Source organism: Malania oleifera, chromosome 11, assembly GCF_029873635.1.
Source record: "Malania oleifera isolate guangnan ecotype guangnan chromosome 11, ASM2987363v1, whole genome shotgun sequence".
NCBI classification, from domain to species: domain Eukaryota; kingdom Viridiplantae; phylum Streptophyta; class Magnoliopsida; order Santalales; family Ximeniaceae; genus Malania; species Malania oleifera.
Genome location: NC_080427.1, coordinates 37,564,110 through 37,578,398, shown reverse-complemented (window position 1 = coordinate 37,578,398; position 14,289 = coordinate 37,564,110).

Here is a 14,289-nt window from a genome sequence, read left to right as displayed (position 1 = left end):
TGTCTCTAGAACCCTACATTGCATATGCCCCTCTCCTCTGAATTTTAAGGTCACCCTGCCCTAAAAGTCAAGCTCTCGTACTCATCTACACAAGACGTATTACATTTCAAACCTTAAATAGTTAAATTAAATGTAAGAACTAATAGTCAAGGTAAGCATGTATTTATGAAAACATCTTATTTTCTAGATTATCAATTTTCTTATTTTTATTTTTATTTATTTTATTATTTAATATAATAATAATAATCGACGTTTTTCGAGTCTTCAATTAATCAATCGAGTAAAATGATAGGTTAGTGGTTACACTTTTAATTAATTTTATTTCAATCCACAATTAAGGATTTGTATTTGCTAGTTGTATTGAATTTAAGTCGAACGTTTAAGCTCATTAAATGGTTATGAGTTAGAGAGTTGAAATTAATAGGAGGTCGTTCCGTCCGTGAGGATTAATTGCTTATTTGGGGTCCAAATACTTTTAGTTAAATATATGTATTATTGAATTATTTTATACTAATTATACACTTGAAAGCATAATTACTTCGTGGCAAATAATTTTTTTAAACAATTAGCTTATTATAAATGACAGCAATACAACTTGTAATATCAATTCAACTCTTTATACATGTAAATAATTTTATTAAGATTCATTAATATTTTTAGATTTAATAAGGATGACAAAAATAATTGCATGAAATCAATAAGTTATTAATTGTACTAATTAAAAGAATAGAGATTAAAATAGATTTTACCTGATAGTATGCGACTAACTTATGATTTCACTCAATCAGGATAATAGTCTGTGTTTTAATTTCTCTCTACTCAAGTATCAATCTTGATTGTAAAGTCATATTTTTCAAGACCCGAATAATATTTTTGACCTCTAAGAAAGTCTTCCATTGAGAGGTGCTGAGTGTTTGTTCCAAAATAGGTGATTAATTTATAAAGAATGAGAAGTTGGGGTAGTGTGCTCAGATGACTTGATGCACAAAATCAATAATTCAAGAAGTTATACACGAGACCTGTCTCGCCATATCGTCCATGTATCTATTTTTTGAATGTCAAACATATGACAAATAGTCTTACTTCTTACTCATTCAATCCTAATAAATCTAAAAATCATGGTCACATATTTCATTTTCACATCCAAAAAATAAGCACAAGAAGATGTGAAGGGACCGATTCTCTATATAATTTCTCTGTATGTGAAGAAGACCGGTCTTTTGATCTTTCAATTAATTGTCTCATATATAAATGTGGAAATATTTAATTTTCTAGAATCATATAATATAATATAATATTATGGATGACCTAGTCTCATTAATTAATCAATCAATATAAAATTTTTTTAAATGCATAAACCAAAATCACAACCCCCTGTGGACTTCTCTTTCTTCAACATATTTGTCATTTTTCTTTTGACATGTTGTACCTATTAACCCATTTAGCAGAGCCTACCCTATGTTGGTATTTTATAAAAATAGTATTTCAAAAGTCTTCACCATTTTTCTCCAAATCTTTTGAAGAATTCATTTAAGTTTATTAGTTGTTACAAGAATGATTACAACCATTTATGTAATTGTTTTGCGATTGCTAGAATTAAATATTTTGTCACTGTTGTTGACTATTATATATATATATATAGACGAGATATCTTCAGAGGACGTGATTGCTACAATTTTCTTCTTTTTCCTTCCAAATACTTTGCTATCTAAAAGTTATTTAGTTGTTATTGTGATTTTTTTTTATGATATGAGAACTTCAGCCACCAACGAATGTTTTGGACCCCTCTCGGGACGATACCAAACCCACAAGGTGGTGGCCTTCTCCTCGTTTACCTCCTGGATAATTCGGTGAGTGTGTGTGTGTGTGTGTTTACAAGAGAGAGAGAGAGAGAGATGAATCTCAATTGAAGAGGGCTCGTGGTTTTTAGTGTCTCCTTGAAGTACCCAAAGCTAGCATGAACCACTCCCCATGTTTTATTTTCTTTTGGTACCAATTCATATTGCACAAACACATGCATATATACAATCTCATTGCAATTAATTAAAACGTGCCTCATTCATACATTTTTACTTTGACCTTCATCATTGCTCCTATCCTAACTAGTACTATATTATATATAATAGGTAGGTACATATATATATATATATATATAGGTAAGATTAACCCTTCAAATAATATATAATGAGCATTCACATAGCAACAAAGTCAAAATCATAGTGTATGTGTCTATATATATAAAATTATTATCTTAATTACTTATTCATCTTTTCTTTCAAAAGATTATACAATTAGAGTGTTCTTCCTTAAAATCTAAGTGTCAAGGAGAAGGAGTTAAGAGAATCTTATACTGACTTGAAACTGCCTAATATGGAACTGGACGCATACCAACACAAACATCTTCACTTTAAGTGTCTGTATATCTATATTTCAAATGTTAAACATGTGACAAATTGGTCTCCTGCTTATTAATATTATATATACATATAGAGAGAGAGAGAGAGAGAGAGGGGACATGTGTAAGGACAAGTCTCTTGTATCTCTTCATATATATATATATATATATATATATATATATAAATTACCAATGTACCAATGTTCTTAAAATATTGTTAAAAAACATTTTTCCATTACATAAACTATTCAACCTTCCCATTTTTTTTATTTTTTATTTTAAAAAAAAAAAAAGATAAAAAAGCTTATAGAATTCATTCTTATTAAATTACTTAGTCTTAATTACACCGGGTATGCATCGACCCGTGTTATTATTAAAATAAAATATTTACATACTCGGCTAAAACCTCTCTTAAAATAAAAATATAAAATAAATATTTTTTTCGATGAACAAAATGCTATACATAATTAATTAGTCATTTTGATAACTCGTGTTGTATAAATATGTTTATTAAATTTGGAAATTAAATAGCTTCTCGTTAAAATTTAGAGGAAAAAATTATGTGTTTTTGACTTTTAAAGATCTTTTCTTGTTGACGAAAATTGTTATTTTTCTAAAGTATTAATGTCAAGCGGATAACAAGGAAAATATATTTTTTTTTTCTCTAAACCTATTTTCAAGTCAAAAGAAGATAATATTTTTAATCTTGCCCATGACACTTAATCAAACCTCTAATCATTTTTATTCTTAATGTCACACTAATGTCGTCACATTATAATAAAGTTTCCCAAAATAGTACACAATACACAAAACGGAAAATGTTTACAATCCTATGACGCATTATCCTTAATCCCTTGGGATGTTCATTCGATTGTCTAAAAAAAATTATTAAATATGTGATGGACCGATTAATATTCTCCACATTTTATAGTTTTTTTTTTAAATAATAATAATAATAATAAAAATAAAATAGTTGTAACAAAATAACTATCTAAGCAAATGACTAGACATGGATATAAAAATTCAACTTGAATTTCGCCTTGATATCATTAATAACATTTATTTTCTTAGGCTCCAAAACGTAGTTTTGTTTGACAATGGTAACTTTCAGGATCATCATCTGTTTGGATGAAGGATTTATTTTTATGAGAAAAATAAAATGAAAGAAAAATATATAGGAAATTCATTTTTCTATTATATTTTCTCTCTATACTAAATAATATTGAAAAAAAAATTTTACTATTATACAATTAAAAATTTTAAAAATTAAATATTTGTGATGCTTAAAATTAAAATTTTATTCATTTTTTTGTATTTGAGCAAAAGACACTCACCTCTCCTGAAGTTTGGCAAGATGACAAAGACTTCCATTGAGATTTACCAAAAAAATACAGACTTTTCCTTAAAAATACTTGTCTTTTTGAAAAATATAAAAGAAGATGTATATCTTTTTAACAAATTTTAGGAGAGGTCCGAAATTCTTGAAACCCTCTGAACATGTCTCTGAAAGTTGTGAAATCTCAAGGAAGATCATTGCCTTTCACCTTTTTATTTCATTTCTTATTTTTCTTGATAACTGAATATGAAAAAATTGCATTCCTATATAATTTTCTTTCTTTTGTTTTTGAAGTTTCAAACGGGATCTTAATAATAGATGACTTTTTTCTTTGTTAAATAATGTGTATTAAGTCGCATTAATAATAATCAATAAACAATAAAAATTAGTCTACTTAGAACACTTGTCTATTGTCTCATAATAAATTTAATAAAAATAATTAAAAGAAGAAAAACTTAATCTCAATTTATATTTACTGATAGTGAAAAATAATTATCCAAACATTACCTAATAAATAAATAAAATCCTTTTTTATTTATTTTATTATTTTTATTTCTTTTTGCAGACATCGAATTGGAATGGAAGTCAACCAGTGGAGTTTGACCAGCCCCACTTAAAGGAGGGGCGGTGCTTTTTATGTGTTTGAATCCTTGAAATGACCATATTGCCCTTCCACGTCAAAGGACGGCTTCTCATTTTTTCACAGAAAAATAAATAAATATAAATCTATATACATATATATATATATATATTATTAAATAATAATAATAATAATAACAAATACTAAATTACTTGCCCAGCTTTTCAGGAGACCAGCAGCAGCAAAGCGTACAATCACTAGCTTAATTTTTAATTTTTAATTTTGGTTAGCACTCAATTAATTTCATATATATTAAAAACGATTTTAATTCAACTACTAATTTTAAAATTTCAAACTTAATAAACAATCATAATTATAAAATTATAAGAAAATTATTAAAGTTTAGACAGATTTATTGGTCATGCATTACTCTGATCAAACTTAAAAATATAATTAAATAAAATGAAACTATATCGTTAAATTAAACAAATTTACAGTGTGATTTGATCGTTCTAATTCAGATTTTGTGAAAAATTTATAAAACTCATTATAAGATAAGTTTCAATTACTTATATTTTGTTTAAAAATCCTTTATAAGAAATTATCTTACCAAAATTTAGGGAGACGGATACAAATGAAGTATTTATAATATTGATATGGTGCCCGATTGGTACACCTGAAGAAAAAAAAAAAAAAAAACCTATAAAATAAAATCACACTAAAAAAGAATCTAGTGATGACTCTTTCATATTAACAAAAAGATTTAGAATGATGAAGACAATATGATAATTAGATAGATTTTTTTTATTTTTTATTTCTATCAATTTCAAATATGGAATCGAAATCTATTATCTCCCCCCCCCCCCCAAAAAAAAAAACAAGTTCGATTATGAATTTAGCTTACCTAACTATTAATAGACAATAACATGCACAGTGTTCATTCAAAATATAACCTTCAATATAACTTTTAATGTTGCGCAAATATTTTATATTGTTTTACTTTTTAAAGAGAAAAGAAGAATCGAAAAGGGCGAAGGAGTAGTTTTAAAAAAAAAAAAAGTAAAGTGAAAGTTAAAGAAAACGTAGAGTAAAAGTAAAAGACTAGCATATAATAATTGAGTGTGAAATTATTATTATTTTGCTATAGAAGTGTAGACATTTTGAAAATCATAAAGCTTGTAGTAAAAGTCTTTTTATTAAACAATATTCTTTTTCTAAATATTATCTTTAAAATTGTGTAAGTAATAAAGTGAACACGTAAAGTAACGTACAAAACAAATTAAAATTCTATAGAAAAAAATTTGAATAAGACTTCTTCATTCTCCGTCTTCCCCTAAAAAAAAACCTACAATTTTTTGTTATACTTTTTCCACCGTAATTTAGTTTGTTATATCGGTGCTACTCAATCCTAAATCATACATGTTTAGTAAAATTCAAAGGTTTTTACCAACTTAATTTTTATCTTGCATTGCTTAATCCGTGAAAAAGCGGCAAAAAATGTGTGAAAGCGTTAAAACAAATGCATACACAAGCTTTGTGTACTATTGCATGCCCTTTTCTTCTATTCATCTACTATTGGTTGGGAATTGTGACAATTTTTTTTTAAATATTCATGGGTGATTAGATATTAATTATATTAATAAGAACAAATTATACTATTTATTTAATATGATGCAATTCAATACCGTATAACAACAAGTTATACAATTTAATTTCGAACTATGAGCATACTTATATATACATATATATTAATAAATTAAATAATTTAAAAAAATTGTATATCACACGGGTCCTTATTAGTAAATTAAAATATAAGAGAAAACGAGCGATTCTAATAATAATTTAAGGACCATAAATGCAATTAACGTGCTATAAAATTGATTGTAGAACTAAACTAATAATTTTTGCAAAACTGGTCCTGAAAAACATGGGAATTATATATAAAAGCCTAGGGGCGCGAAACGAATTTTCAAAAAATATGAATGTTTCGATTTTCAAATCCAACCGTCATTGTTGGTCAACACACGTCATCTCATCGTACTAGCATATTCCTTCCCCTAGTACTCGGGACAGGATATTTTATCTGACTAAAATGCCTCAGTGGTTTTGCCGCAATCTCCGCTTTGCGAGGACGGAATGTGAGGGTAATTTTGTACATGAAAGTACACGGCGGCTTTTAGATTTGCTTTGGCTTCTGGAAAAGTTCCTACGTGGATGCGTCCACCAATACGAAGATGCCACGCGGTTGCGGGACAACACGAGGATGCGGTCACTTTTGCCAACGGAATGTTCCAACTTGTCGGCCAAGGCGTTGACCATGGTAGTTGGTTCAGCGTGAGAAATGACGTAATTGCCCATAGTAGTTAGTATTTGTTATGATCCCACTTCCAAATTTGTAGCGTCGGCGGAAGTATTCAATTTCGACACTCCCAGGCCCCGTATTTACCAAAACACCCTCGTAGTTTTGGTTTAAACTTAACTCCGCTTGAATTCGATGGGTTCAATATTATTTAACTCAAGCTTAATTTAATTATAATACTTAAACTCAATTCACTTCCATTTTAACTTGATGATAAAATAATATTAAATACATGTATAATATATATATATATATATATATTATTTGGACCCTGTGAGCAATCAGAAAAATTAGAACATTAGAAATTTACGTAATTCGGTCAAAATCAACTTACGTCCACGGAGCACACCACAATTCACTAAAAATTCGCTAGAAAGAGATATAACTCTCCTCTTCCTCTCACTCTCTTCGTCACACTCTCTTCTTCCTATCTTTTCTTCTCTGTATCTTCTCAGTGCATCTTACAACTCTCCACAGCATCTCTATTTATAGGACTGATAATTAATTACAACTTATTATAATAAATCAAAAAATGAGATGTTACATTCATCAAGATAAATGGAGATAAGGGTTACATTCATCAAAATAAATGGAGATAAATGGCATAGCTTGCAAACCGTGTCTCTAACTCAGCATCTCATGCGTCTCCAACACAACAATCTCCCACTTGGAGATGGAGACGTTTCCTCAACCAGTATCATGAATAAATGATGTGCTCAAAATACGTTTTCAGGCATGAAGATCAATTGAAGTTGAACACAATTTCAACTTCTATGTAGTCACCACCTTAGTTAACATATCTATCGGATTTCTGCTTCCTTGGATTTTTTCAAATGTCAACACGCCGTCCTTTATCAAAGATCTGATGAAATGATAACGCAATCCAATATGCTTAGTTCTAGAATGAAATGCGGAGTTCTTTGCCAGATGTATAGCACTCTAACTGTCACTGTACAAAACATTCCTCTCCTGCTTTAATCAAAGCTCCATTAACAAACCCTGAAGCCAAATCATCTCTTTACTAGCTTCTGTCACTACTACATACTCAGCTTCTGTAGTGGATAAAACAATAATCTTCTGTATCTGTGACATCCAACTAACAGTTGTTATGCCAACAGTGAATATATACCTGGTGGTGCTTCTGCGATGATCAACTTCACCTGCAAAATCAGCATCTACAAATCCTTAGATTTTCAAATCGCTTTTGTTGAAACATAGGGACTTATCAATAGTGCCACGTAGATATTTCAAAATCCACTTCACTGCTTCCTAGTGTGTCTTCTCTAGATTTGATATATATCTACTGACAGCTCCTACTGCTTGGCTAATATCTGCTCTGATACCAACCATAGTATACATTAGACTTCCATTGGTTGAGGCATATGGTACCTTAGCCATGAAGTCTTTTTCTTCATCTGTCTGGGGAGACTGATCCTTAGAGAGACGGAAGTGATCTGCCAATGGTGTATTTACAGCCTTGGCGCTGCTCATGTTGAACCTCTGTAAAACACGGATGATGTACTCTGACTGAGATAACCGCAACGTACCTTATTGCTTATCTCTAGAGATCCACATCCCAAGAATCTACTTTGCAGGACCCAAGTCTTTCATATCAAATTCCTCTGACAATTGCTACTTCAATTTTCTGATTTCTTATACATCTGATCTTGCAACTAGCATATCATTAACATATAGCAATAGAATAATATAGCTAGTACGATACCTTTTGAAGTAGCAACAATGGTCGACATTGCACTTCTGAAAATTGTTCCTCTGTATACAGTTGTCAAATTTCTTGTACCACTGTCTAGGAGCTTGTTTGAGACCATACAAACTCTTCTTCAATTTGCATACAAAATTCTCTTTACCTTTTACTGAGAAACCTTCTAACTGTTGCATATAAATTTCCTTGTCAAGATCACCATGAAGAAATGTCGTCTTCACGTCTAACTGCTCAAGTTGTAAACCCTCTGAGGCAACAATACTCAAAACAGATACGATGGTTGTCAGCTTGATAACTGGTGCAAAAATATCAGTGTAGTGAATTCCTTCCTTCTGTTCGAAACCTTTGACTACTAACCAAGCTTTATACCTCTTGGATCTATCATGCTCTTCTTTGATCCTGTACACCCATTTGTTGTGAAGAGTCTTCTTATCATTGGGCAACTTAGCTAGTTCCCATATTTTGTTGGAGTTAAGAGACTTCATCTCATCTTTCATTGCAAGCTCCCACTTGCTCGAATCTCTTGCCTAACATGCTTCAACATAGCATTCAAGTTCTCCTCCATCTGTAAGAAGTAAATGATTTACATACCTCCTGTTTGGTATATGCTGTTGAGAAGATCCCCTAAGCTCTGGTGCTAGAGTAGGAGGTGGTGGTGCAACAATTTGCTCCACACGCTCGGTATTCTGCTGAGGATTCTCGATGTTCTGATGACGTGTCTTTACACCTTCTAAAACATCATCCACATCTACAAAGGTTGTTTCAGACTCTGTAGATTCTGTTGTGTGTCTATCTTTGTACATAACCTTTTCATCAAAAATCACATCTCTGCTTCTGATCACCTTTTTGTTTTCGTCATCCCAAATGCGATACTCATATTCATCTCTACCATAACCGATGAAAGTGCATTTTCAGGATTTCAGATCCAACTTATTCTTGACATGATCATTGATATGTACATATGCAACACAACTAAAAACTTTCAAATGTGAAAGTCTTACCTCTTTATTACTCCATACTTCTTCTGGTAGGCTATAGTCCAATGGTACTGATGAACTCCTGTTAATCAAATAAACTGTTGTGTTGACTGCTTCTACCCAAAACATCTTTGGCAAGCTTGACTACATACTCATGCTTCTAGCTTTTTTTGTCAACGTTTTGTTCATCCGCTCGGCTACGCCGTTGTGTTCAGGTGTACCTAGTACAATTCTTTCCATTCTAATACCATGCTCATGGCAAAATTTCTTGAACTCGGTGTCAACATATTCACCACCGTTATCTGTTCTCAACTTCTTGATTTTCAAACTAGTTTTGTTTTCTACCATTGCTTTCCAAATTTTAAAAGCATAAAAAACATCATATTTATATTTCAAGAAGTAAACTCATACCTTTCGTGAATGATCATCAATAAATGTGACGACGTAATGCTTCCCACCTGTAAACGAAATGGTTGTTGGTCCCCATACATCTGAATGGACTAGTCAAGTCTCTCCTTCTTTGGGGTACTGATGTTTGTCTGGAAACTGACTCTCTTCTATTTCCCAAATATGCAATTCTCACATGTGTCAATCTCCACCGAATGTAAATCACTCAAACTTACCCTTTGAGTGCATCACCCCGAGTCCCTTTTCACTCAGGTATTCAAGTCGTTGATGTCATAAGTTGCTATCAGCATTTCTTATAGCAACTGTAATAGACATGCATGCATTAGGAGTTACATAAAGAGTACCTGTAATAACTCGAGAAAAAAAATTAATTAATTAAAATTATTAATCAATTAAATAGTTAAGCATTATTAAATTAACGTATTAAATAAACAAATAAAAAGAAATAGTATGAAAACAAATTAAATTAAGAGTAATTATTAATTAATTAATTAAATATTATTAAAATAAATAAATAAATTTTTAAAAATTTATTATTATGAATTAATTAATTAATTAAGTATTATTAAATCTGATGTATTAAATAAATAATAAGATATACATATATATATATATATATATATTATGGTTAAAGTATATAGGCATATATATATATATATATATATATATATATATAATATTATTATGTTATATGTAAAGTAAGTAAAAAAAAAAGAAAGAAAGAAAGAAAGAAAGAAAGCTTGAAGCTTCAGAGAGAAGCTTCCTGCAAGCCGTCTCTCAGTCTCACACTCTCCTTTCTCCGCCTCTTCGTCTCCGCTTCTCTCTTTCCCCTTATTTCTCGATGAATATTTGACCAATCAGGAAACGAAAGGTGTCGTTGGATTCCTAACTCCGCCACTGACATTTCTACTGGAACAGATTTGTCGTGAGAGCGGCTTAGGCACCATTCCTAGGGTAAGACAACTTTTCTCTAATTTCTCAATTTCTCATTAAATCTGTTGTTGAATCGACGATCAGACACCACCATGAGGTCCTAGTCGTGATCGTCGTCATTTTGACATAAGTAAAGTTTCAATTGGGATTTTCTAGGCCTCACTCCAAAGCGAGAGTGAGATTTGAGAAATTTGGTAATTTGACTATATTTAAGGGCATATTTATTTATTTAGAATTTATGGGTTTAGGAAGTATTAATGTAGTGACCCGAAGAATAATAGCTTTTTAATAATAAGAGGGAGAGAAAATAGATACAGAAACAGAAGGAGGCTGTAGACATCGTCGACGACATTACATTTTGGAGATAATATTAAATAATAAAAAATACAAGAAATTGCCAAGCTTCATCGATGAACACGGGGTTTCGTCGATGAAGGCCTTCAGAATTTCATCGACGAACACAGGGTTTTGTCGACGAGAAAATACCGATAGGCGGTTCGGGCTGCTCTGAATTTCGTCAACGAATACAGGACTTTGTCAACGAATTTTGTGAAGGGCTCGTCGACGAACACAGGGTCTCGTCGACGAAGCTGACCCTATAAATAGTGGAAATACGAGATTTTTATTCATTTCTCTCGCCTCTCTCTCTCTCCTCTCTCTCTCCTACGACTCCCTCTCCCTTCTCTCTTCATTTCTGGCCTCATTGGTAGCCAGATCGATGATTCGAGGCTACCATGACGCTCCTGGTGGAGTTCTTCACGTATCTACCGGAGCGGATCGTCAGGAAATCGGAATTGAAAATCATCCCAAATTCAGGTTAAGGCCTTTTAGTCTCCTTTTGGCCTTATGGTAGTTATAGGAAATGATACAGGCAGAAAAATACTGATGTTTAGTTCTGACAAATATTGGTTTCAGGGTATTTTGTAGGAGGCCCTGCGAGTATCAGGCTAGAATACAGTAGGGGCTTTTCAAAGATAAGGTAAGGGAAATATGCTATGTTAGGAAAGTTCTGAATATTATGCAGTTTATTTATTTACGAAAATTATGTATTTTAGTATGGCGTGGCTTATGATTATGTATATGGTACGGGGATATGTTTATGAATTTAGTTTCATGATTTTACAAATTTCAGTGTTATGATTATACGCATTTCAGTACCATGATTATATGAATTTCAATACCATGATTTTACGATATTTCAGTACCATGATCTTATGATTTTCAGTACCATGATAACACGAATTCCAATATTACGAATATACAGTTCCATGTTATGATTATTCAGATTTCAATACGTTATGCAGTATCATGGTTATTTCAGTACTTCAGAATCATGGTAAATCAGATAGACATGTATATAGAAATATATTATACGATATCAGACCCTGTTGGACTTGCAGCTACAGAGCACGGTATCGTTGCTACAGATACTATGTTACTTTATGAGTGCAACCACCTATTCAGATATATGTGGTACGGTTGACCACCTAGGCCCTAGAAGAGGTTAGGCTCCTCATTCAGATATGGATTGAGGAGGGCAGGTTGACTGACGGAGTTCAGTGATTTATTCCTGGTTGGTCAGCCAGGGTAAATCCAGCCTACGAGCCGCACAACCTCGTCATGAAGGGCATGTCATGACATAGAAAGCCACAGGGAACAGTTTCAATTACTATTACTTACGTATTGATTTACAAAAACAGGGATCCTAATATATACACTATAGGTCTTTTGAATTATAACCATAATACTGATATGTTAAACAATAGGGAAAAAGGGGTGGTGTGTTTTATTATTTGTACTGTACTCAGTTATTCATGTTTATATGAAACAGATTTCATGATATGTTGTAGCTCATTTGCCACACACTAGTAATAGCATATTATCTCTTACTAAGCGTTGGCTTATCCCAGTGTTGATATATTTTTCAGGTGATCCACGTAGGCAAACAGATCAGGCTCGCAAATAGAAGGGCTTCAGTAGTGCCCTGACAGAGAGTGAGTATCATTTTTGGGAGCATTTTTGTATTACCCTAGCTAGTTGAGGGCAATTTTTGGGGATACAATTATCTTTGTATATTTTGGAAACCATTTCAGCACCCTGGTATTGGTTCTGGTATTGTATGTAATGGTTTAGGTTTTGTTTATATGATTATGCTTCTCGCTGCTTAGGATAATATTATGATATTAGAGTATGATAATTATTATAGTGGGAAAAAAAATCAGATAATTAGGCAGGTCGTTATAATTAAAATAATATTTTATTCATGATTAATTACATGGAACTAGAATTTTTTATTCAGGGTCCGGGTGAGCGCCGCATGCATCTTTTCAGGGTCCTTGTTGGTGTAGTTCAAGAAATCAGGTAAGGGGAAAAATATATATTAAATTTGAATTTTTATGAATTTAATGGAAAATGAATTGTGTTAAATATACGTGTATATGTTTCTGTAGTGACCTGAAGAATAATATTTTTTTTTAATAATAAAGAGGGAGGAAAATGGAAACAGGAATAGAATGAGGCAGTAGACTTCGTCGACGACATTACATTTTGGGGATAATCATAATTTCAAGAAAATTGCCAAGCTTCGTCGACGAACACAGGGTTTCGTCGACGAAGGTCTTCAGGATTTCATCGACGAACACTGGATTTCATCGATAAGAAAATACCGAGAGACAGTTTGGGCTACTCTGAATTTCGTTAACGAATATAGGGTTTTGTCGATGAATTTATTGAAGGATTCATCGACGAAGTGACATGTCTCGTCAACGAATCTGGCCCTATAAATAGCTAAAAATCGAATTTTTATCCATTTTCAACGCCGCTCTCTCTCTCCTCTCTCTCTCTCTACGTCCCTCTCTCACTTCTCTCTTCGTTTCCGAGCCTATTCCTCGCCGGATCGAAGATCTGAGGCTACCACGATGCTCCTGGTGGAGTTCTCTGCAAGTTTGCCGGAGTAGATCATCGGGAAAACGAAGTTGAAATTCATCCCAAATTCAGGGTAAGACCTTTTAGCCCATTTTTGGCTTTATGACAGTTATAAGAAATGTTGTAGGTAAGAAAATACTGATATTCTGTTCAGACAAATGTTGTTTTCAAGGTGTTATGTAATAGGTCCTGCGGGTGTTAAGCCAGTAAACCATAGGGGCTTTCCAGTAATTAGGTAGGAGAAATATGCTATGTTAGGAAATTTTGAAATATTATATAATTTATTTAATTATGAAAATTATGTATTAAAGTATAGTGTGGCTTGAGGATATGAATATAATATGAGGGTATATTTTATGAATTTTAGTACCATGATTATACGAATTTTACTACCATGATTTTATGAATTTCAGTATCATGATTTTATGAATTTTAGTACCATGGTTATACGAATCTCAGTACCATGATTATACGAATTTCAGTACTATGACTATGCAGTTTTCAGTATTATGATTATGCAGTTCTCAATATCATGACGTATGAATTACAGTTACAACTTATTCAGCATCATGGTTATTACGGTTATTTCAGAATCATGGTAAATTAGATAGTTGTATACAGAGATATAATATATAGTATCAGACCATGTTGGA